The sequence below is a fragment of the Pan troglodytes genome, chromosome 22, assembly GCF_028858775.2.
Source record: "Pan troglodytes isolate AG18354 chromosome 22, NHGRI_mPanTro3-v2.0_pri, whole genome shotgun sequence".
Classification (NCBI taxonomy): Eukaryota; Metazoa; Chordata; class Mammalia; order Primates; family Hominidae; genus Pan; species Pan troglodytes.
In genome coordinates, this window is record NC_072420.2 from 39,535,949 (window position 1) to 39,545,575 (window position 9,627).

The following is a 9,627-nucleotide window of genomic DNA, read 5'->3' on the forward strand; positions in this document are numbered from 1 at the left end:
CCTTTTTTAAAAAAGTGAGGTTTAATTTACATGCAGTAAAATGAACAGATTGTAAGGGTTCAGTTTGATCAGTGTATTAGTTCATTGCTGCACTGCTGTAAAGAAATACCTGAGACTGGGTAATTTGTAAAGAAAAGAGGTTTAATTGGCTCATGGTTCTGCAGGCTGTATAGAAAGCACGACAGTCTCTGGAGAGGCCTCAGGAAACTTACAATCATGTCGGAAGGCAAAGAGGCAGCAGATGCATCTTACGTGGCTGGAGCACAAGGAATAGAGAGAGAGGAGAGAGGTGTTGAACACTTTTAAACAACCAGATCTTGTGAGAACTCCATCACAAGAAGAGCATCAAAGGAAGAAACTGCTCCCATGATCCAATCACCTCCCACCAGGCCCCCGCTCCAACATTGGGGATTACAATTCGACATGAGACTTGGGCAGGGGCACAGATCCAAACCATATCAATCAGTTCTGACAAATGCATTCAGCTATGTAACTCACATCACTATCAATATATAGATGTTTTCGATCACTCTAGAAAATTCCTTCTGTGCCACTTCCTGATCAATTCCCACCATTCCAGAAACAACTTCTATTCTCATTTCTATCCCCATGAATTAGTTTTCCTTGAGAAGGTCATAAATGTTATCATACACTATGTACTTTTGTGTCTGCTTCTCTCACTCGGAATAATGCTTTTGAGATTCATGCATGTTGCTGTGTATTGGTGCTTTGGTCCTGTCTGTTGCTGAGTCATGTATGGGTACACTGCAATTTTGTTATTGGTTCACCAGTTCATGAACGCTTGGGATATTTCTGTTTTGGAGCTAGTATGAATAAAGCTGCTATGAACATTTTTGTGCAAGGATTTTTGTGGGCATATGTTTTCATATCTCTAGGAACTGAATTGTGAGTCATAGGATAGATATATGTTTAAAATTATAAGAAACTTCCAAACCATTTTTCAAAATGGTTATATCATTTTACGTGCTCACCAGCTACATGTAAGAGTTCCAGTAGTTTGGCTTCCTCTGCTGTACTTGGAATGGTCAATCTTTTTCATTTTAGCCATGCTAGAGGGCTGAAGTCCTATCTCAGTTTTAATATGCATTTCCCTGATGACTAACGGTGTTCATGTGCTTATTGGTCACATATCCTATTTGGTAAAGTCTCTTTTTAGTCTTTTACCTAATTTTAACTAGGGTTGTTTTTTTTTATTATTAAATTGTAGCGGTTTTAAAAAATATATGCAGATGCTCCCTGATTCGCAATGGAGATACATCCTGATAAACCTGTTGTAAGTCAAAACTATCATGAGTTGAAAATGCATTTAACACTCCAATAAAGCCATCATAAAGTCAAAAAATCATAAGAATGGACGTTTTCTCCCAGCCTGCGGCTTGCCTATTGCATATCTTAATAATGTCTTTTGATGGGCAGAAGTTTTTAATTTTGGTGAATTCTCATATGGCTTGGCTGTGGGTTCTCATCCAAATCTCATCTTGAATTATAATTTGAATTGTAATCCCCACATGTTGAGGGAAGGACCTAGTGGGACACGATTGGATCATGGGGGCAGTTTCCCCCATGCTGTTCCCGTGATAGTGAGTTCTCACAAGATCTGGTTGTTTAATAAGGGTCTGGTGCTACCCCCTTCTCTCTCTTTCTCTCCTGCCACCATGTAAGATGTGCCTTGCTTCCCCTTCGCCTTTGTGAGGCCTCTACAGCCATGCAGAGCTGTGAGTCAGTTAAACCCCTTTTCTTTACCCAGTCCCAGGTAGTATCTTTATAGCAGTGTGAAAATGGACTAATACAAATTCCAATTCCAATTTTAGTGAATTCCAATTCCAAATTTTGGTGAATTCCAAAATTTTTTTTCTATGACTCTGCTAACAAATGTGTCCACCCCCAAATTCATAAAGATATTTTTAAAGTTTTCTTCTAGAGGTTTTACAGGTTTAGTGTTATGATAAGGCCTATGGTCCACCTTGGAATAAATTTTTTGTATGGTATGAGGTAGGGATTGAGGTTCTTCCCTCTCCTCATATGGATTTCACTTATTTCTGCATCTGTTTTTGGAAATTTCCTTTTTTTCTCGTTGAATTGCTTTGGCATCTTTGTTGAAATTACCATTTGACCATATAGTTGGGAACTTATTTCTAGAATTTCTATTTTGCTTGATCTTTTTTTGTCTGTTCTTTCAGCAGTACAGTCCTGTATTAGTCTGTTCTCATTCTGCTAATAAAGACATATGCAAGACTGGGTAATTTATAAAGGAAAGAAGTTTAATTGACTCACAGTTCCACATGGCTGGGGAGGCCTCACAATCATTGTGGAAGGCAAGAGAGCATATGCAGGAGAACTCAAAACCATCAGATCTCATGAGACTTATTCACTACCATGAGAACAGTATGGGGAAACCACCCCCATGGTTCAATTATTTCCACCTAGCTCTGCCTTTGACACATGCAGATTATTACAATTCAAGGTGCGATTTGGGTGGGGACACAGCCAAACTATATCAAGTACTGTTTTGATTACTACAGCTTTAGGTTAAAATTTGAAGTCAGGTAGTATAAGTCCTCCAAATTTGTTCTTTTTCAAAATTATTTTTGCCATTCTATGTGCTTTGAATTTTCATATAAATTTTAGAATCTGCTCATTGATTTCTATTTTTAAAAACCATCTGGGATTTGGATTGGGATTGCATTGCATCTATGCATAAATTTGGAGATAAATGACATAATAAGAAAATTGTCTCCCAATCCATAAACATTGTATATATTTCCATTTATTTAGGTCTTATTTCTCCACAACATCTTATAGTTTTTATTACAGAGGTATTACATACGTTTTGTTAAATTTATCTCTAAGTATTTCATATTTTGGGGTGCTATTATAAAGAGTATTTTAAAACTTTTATTTTTAAATGCTATATAAAAATATATGTGTATATAAAAACACATACATGTGGGTGTATTTGTATATCTATCATTACAGCTATATGTTTATATTAATGTCTATATCTATGTCTATCTTTGAGTCTCTATTTTCAGACTTGGGCAAACTCTACTCCTCAATTCGTGGAAAAATCTCAGTATTGATCTATGCATGGTAGGCGCATTTCATACATATGTATGTATTTTTAACAATGTAAGAAGCACCCTCTATTTCACCTTCCAAACAAAAACTTAACTGACAGTAATCTATATCTAATCACATGGTTTCCGCCACTTAAGGCCTATCTCCTGGTCTCCATAGTCAAGTATTATCATCCCAAATAAATCTCTGAATTTATTGAATCGTTTCCCTGTTCACGGATTTTGTGGTGATGTTTCCAGGTTTTTGCTGTCACAACTAATTCTGTAATAAGTATTTTTGTGTGGTATATTTGGTCCAAACACTGATTATATTCTTGGGAGGTGTTTTTATAATTGGAATTCCCATGCTAAAGTACATCAAAGGGCAGGAACATTTTAAGATTCTTGATATAGTTTAGCAAAAGATTTCCAGAGTGCTTGTATCAACTAACTCTTTCACCAGCAAGACAAGAATGCCCACTTCAGAGTACCTTTGCCAAAATTTATTAAATTTTTTTAACTTCGTTAAATATAATGAGTGACACTTTTAACTTTTGCATTATTCACATTTTATTAGACAGTGGTTTTTCCTACTCTGCAAATTTTCTATTTTGATTTTGAAATATTTGTATTTAATGATATTTAATGTATTGTGGAGAGTAACTAGCTGCACATCACATTTATAGAAAGTATTTTTCCCTTTTAATTTTGTACATGATTATACCAAGTTTTATACATGCTCCATCCTCATGACCTAAACACCTCCCAAAAGGCCCAACACCCCAACAAACAGTGTTACAGTGGGGATTAAGCTTCCAATACATGAATTCTGGGGGACACATTCAGACAATAGCAAATATTAAAACTGTAAATTGTATAAAATTGTATAAACACAATTTACCTATTATCTGTTAGGAAGTGTCATTGTTCTAAGGTCATCCTAGTCCTGGTCAGCCAGTCTCACATGAAATAAAATCCACCTGGCCGTGAAGCCACCTCCTTCAGCACAGTGCCATCATCCTTGCCCTCTACTTAGTGAAAAACAATGGGACTGTTAAAGCGTTGCATTGGAAAGCATTACCTACTCCTCCAGCCTGATCTGGAATAGCCTCAGACGCCCCCAGCCCCTCTCAGAATGAGGGGACTTTCTCCAGCTCCGCAGGACTGTGCAGGGCCCCTTCCCAGTGCAGCCTTGACTGTGGGGTGCGGTCCCTCTGCATGCCACTCACAGGACAAGTTTAATCAAGCCCAGTTTAAGGATCACAACCATAATGTCTACAAAACCATGATGAACTACAACCATTTGTAGTTCATTAGTTCAGAAATTCATTACTGAACTTCTGTGAACCTCCACAGTGCAAGAGCCCTTTTTGAAATGCAAATTTGGATAGATTCCCGGTTCAGGCTTACTTATATGCCAAGATAAATGAAAAGGGGATTCTTACATGTCATTCAAAGATGATTTCTCATCTAGCACACACCCTGAGCTTCTGGAAGTCGCCCAGTCACTCACTACGTTATTCACCACACAGGTATTACACAAAGACCACGAGAAAAAGTCATCGTCCAAACCAGAGAAAGGAAATTGACCGGTGACCTGTCCTGGGCGCATAGCCGCATGTGATGACAGGCAGGACCCTGGCAAGGCAGAGAAACCAGCTCTGTTCAGAGGTTTCCAGACTGTAAATTTTAAAGCCCTGTACAATTTCAACAACAATGAAAATTTAAGGATCAAGTGTACTGGCCTTTCAACCTTCCACTTTGCCAAATAAGCAAATTGAAAAAATAGTTACACTCATTTTTGCTATCATTTTATAAAAGGATATTTTTAACAGAAAAAAAAGGGTAAAGAAAGTATCTTAGAATAAAAGACAGTTTCTCAATTAAGTTCATTTGAAGTATGACAACTTGCTATACATTTCTTATTTTTCTACTTTCGTTTGCAGACCAGCGCAAAGGCTTTTATATGGACCAACCCCAGTCAGAAAGCAGGCACTTGGAAACCTCGTGTCTGTGAAGAACAAGGGGTGGAACCTCTGAAATCCTCCCCTTTGAGATTTCCCATGCATTCACACATCCTTCTGTGTGCCTTGAAAATGTAAGAAACAGACGTGGGCAAGAGGCAGCCAGAAGTCTCCGGCACAGGCCCTGCAACCTATCTGCTCGCATCCTGCTTGGGAGACATGTCAGCGATAAACTCCAGGAGTAGTCACGAGGGCTGACAGGGGTTACTGCCCGGCTCTGCATCCAACAGCCTGGTGGAGCCTAGGCTAAGTCTACAAAATTACGGAGCTCAGAGCTCCTACCTAGATTTCTTTGCTTTATTCAGGCAGAATTGACAAATTAAAAGATATGTATTTAAGGTGTACTACTTGATTATTTGAAATACATGTACACAATTATGCTAATTAACATATCCATCGCCTCACAGTTACCTTTTTGGTATGTGATGAGAACACTCAAGATCTGACCTCTTGGCAAATTTCTTGTACAACACAGTATTGTTCATTGCAGTCACCACGCAGGACACTAGATCTCCAGAATTTAAGTTACGTTTTGATTGATTAGGTATGAGTTGGGCCTAACGATAGCATTTTACTCTTTTTATTCTTTTTTCTTTTTTTTTTTTTTTTTTGAGACAGGGTCTTAACTGTCACCCAGGCTGAGTGCAGTGGCACAATCATGGTTCACTGCAGTCTCAACTACCTGGGCTCCAGCAATCTCCTACCTCAGCCCCACAAGTCGGTGGGACTATAGGCACACCACCACGCCTGGCTCATCTTCTATTTCTCATAGAGACAGGGTCTCACTATGTTGCCAAGGCTGGCCAGGAACTCCTGTACACAAGTGGTTCTCCCGCCTTGGGCTCCCAAAGTGCTGGGATTACAGGCTTGAGCCACTGCACCTGACTGGACATTTTACTCTTTATCACAGCATTAGATACACACGGTCTAAAATATCACAAGGCTTATAATGGAAACAACTAGCCCCTGGCTCTGCCTACCCCACGCTGCTCATAGCCATGAGATTACGACCACCAGTGCACTTAGTGATGCTTTTGGGAATTCACCTCTATGCTTGTTAATAACATGCTCATAGGGCTAGATCCTGATCCTCCATTGAGCACATTAACCTTGGGGGTCTGCAAAACCATGGCTTCTCCCCACCAAAGATGTCCATGTCCTAATCCTGGGAACATGGGATCCTGTGAACATGTCACTTTCCATGCCAGAAGGGACTTTGCAGGTGTGATTCAAGTAAACATCTTGAGATGGGGAGATTTTCCTGGATTATCCAGCCTGGTCCACTATCATCATAAGGGTCCACATGAAAGGGAGGGATTATCCAGCCTGGTCCAATATAATCATAAGGATCCATATGAAAGGGATGGATTATTCAGCCTGGTCCAATATCATCATAAGGGTCCATATGAAAGGGAGGGATGAGAGTGGAGTCAGAAAAAAGAGAGGTCGCCGTGGAAGCAGAGGTTGGAACAATTCACTGTGAAGACAGAGGAATGGGCCAAAGCCGAGGAATGTGGCGGCCTCTGGAAGCTGGAAAGGGCGAGGAAGATTCTCCTCGGAGCTTCCAGAAGGACAACAGCCCTGCCGACGCCTTTGATTATAGCACAGTGAAGACTCATTTCAGACTTCTGAACTCCAGAACTGCAAGGTCACAGTTGTGTTGTCTTAAGCCACTGAATGTCCGGTAATGAGTTACAGAAGCAACAGGAAGCCAATACAGCTCTTTAATACTCCCCCAAATTACCACCCTGTTGCCCCAACAAACATTCGCTTCTCTTTCTTCATCTTCCCAATGTTGTTTATCTGGGTCTTCAGGAAGTCAATACTATGATTATGTAAATATTTTCCACTGAGCCACATCAAGAAATAAGATTGCATTTCTGTCTCGTACATGTGTATGTTTTCAAGCTTATAATTACTTTGGATTTTCCCTGATGCACCTCTGGCTAATTTTCAACAGCCACAATTTACTTGTAAAACGCTTTCTCAATTCTATTTTCCGCACAGCCTATATATCAAAAAAAAAGTTCAGTTCATGTTTTTCCTGGAGGAATGCCTCCGGGAAACCGTGGTCTCCCAGCTTCCACCTGGACTGATGGCTCCCTGGGTCCCCTGCATGGCTGCCAGCCTGACAATCCCTTCTGTCCTGCTCTGCTTCACTGGTTTCGCTGCTGAGACTCCTCTTTCTTGGTTTTCTCTTATCTTGGACGAGCATGTGCCCAGTAACTGCCTGAGAAAGGGTGCAGACAAGAAACGTTTCTTGAGATCTTGAGTGCTTGAAAATGCCTGTATTTCATTTTCAAAATTGATCAGTAGTTTCATAAGCCAAGAATTCCACATTAGAAATTTGTTGCCCTTCCCGAATTTTGAAGGTCCTTGTCTTCTAGCTCCCTGTGTTGCTGGTGAGAATTCTAAGGGCCTCCTGATTGTTGATATTTGCTAAGTGGCCTCTGTGTTCCTCTAGAAGCTTCTAAGGCCTTCTCTTTATCTCTGCTGCAGTGATATTCCATGATGATTTGCCTTGGCCTGAGCATCTATCAGGAGATTTATGCCACTTAGCTCTAGGGAATTTTCTTGCATTTTAAAAAATAACTTATTCTCTATATATTTTTTCCCTTTTCTCTCTTTTGGAATTCCTGTTTGTCAGGAGTTCAACTTTCTTCTCTTGTCTTTTCATCTCTCCTCTCCTATTGTTGGTTCTTCGGCCTTTTGCGGTATTTTTTTTTGGCAAAAATTCTCATTGTTATCTTCTAATCCTCCTGTAGAATTTTGTTTCAGCTCTGTCCTCTTTCCTGCCCCTAATCCTGGAGCTATGAATGTTCCTGCTAGGAGCCTGATCTTGAATCACAAGTATACAGCTCCTCTTAAGTCCTAGAAGGTTTTAATTGTGGGTTTGTCCAGAAAGTTTCCCTCTGCTCCCTGAATTGCCTGTTTTCTCTGAGATCCTTTCTGTCTTGTCTTTAGTTTCTGTTTGTCTGTGTTAGAGGACTTCCTGTCTGGTGATCCTTGGCTATCTATTCATAGTTAAGAGTGAGGCACTAAAATATTTATCAGAAACTGGTGTGCTGGGGCAGGATTTGCCTGTGCAGTGAGAGGCGAAGTACATGTTCAGAGGAGCCCACATTGTTAGCATCTGGAGCCTGTCCTCTGGGTGATGTTGTCCCCAGAGGTCATCTGTTTTCCTGCTTGCTGGTTATAGGCTTGGCTATGGCTGCCCTGGAGCAGGGATGGGGAAGGGGCCAGAAGTCCACAATTCAGTGTGCACAGTTCATACCCCCACCTCACCCTGCACTGGAGTGCCAGCTGCCTCGATTTCCCAGAGGATCACCCTCGAGTCTCTCGTGGGATCAAGGAGCTAGTGTCTGCCTGAGCAGCAGATCTAACAACCCTTGGACAGCATTCAATAACCCACCTCTTGCCAACCCCATCTCACCCCGACCTTTCAGAGGGCCTGGAGTCTGATTCCTGAGCCTCTCGGGTGGATCCTGAAGGCCTTCTGCTTGCACCTCTGACTGCAGACACTTGGTAGCCAGCTTCCTTCCCTCTGCTAAGTCACCTCCCACCCATGGCTGTGTCTGCTTTCCCCTTCAGACATAACTCACATTGTCATTCATCTTATTTAATCCCCAGTCCTGGGCTCCTCATCCTGTAGGTTCCCTGTTTTCATGCTTTTACTGACATTTTAGGGGGGGTGGGCAGAAAAATAATGAAAGTGCATGTACCACCGGCCATGTTTAAGCCTCTTCTGCCTGGGCTGGGCATGGCTGTTCACGCCTGAAATCCCAGCACTTTGGGAGTCCGAGGTGAGTGGACCACCTGAGGTCAGGAGTTCAAGACCAGCCTGGCCAACATGGTGAAACCCCGTCTCTACTAAAAAATACAAAAATTAGCTGGGAGTGGTGTTGGGCGCCTTTAATTCCAGCTACTTGGGAGCCTGAGGCATGAGAATCATTTGAACCCGGGAGGCAGAGGTTGCAGTGAGCCGAGATCGGGCCACTGTGCTCCAGCCTGGGTGACAAGAGTGAAACTCCATCACCAAAAAAACAAAAAAGCCCCCCAAAAAATAAAGACTCTTCTGCCCATGCCTGTCAGACACTGAAGGGAAAACGCAAAGCACCTTCCAGGAAAGCTGAGTCACAGAGGTGCACAGAGCCAACCCAGGAGCTTCTCTTTCTCCCACAGCATGCACCCATCCCTAGCAAGTCCTGCCAGCTCTGCTCTAAACAGGACCAGGCTCAAAGCTCATCTCTTCACCTCCTTCACTACCTTCCCTACCATTCGTCTGGGATTCCTGCAGCCACCTCTGACTAGACTGCCCTGCTGTGTCCTCTTCAGTCTAGTCTCAGAAATTAGACTCAGCTGGAGAGATTCCTGTTAAAACAAAAGTCAGATAATATGACCCCTTCATTCTATACCTTCCAACAGCTTCCCATTTCACTCATGACAATATCCTAAGGCCTTACCACGAACTGCAGGGTCAACACAATCTTTCCATATTACCTCCTACTCCTGGCCTTTTTGCTTAA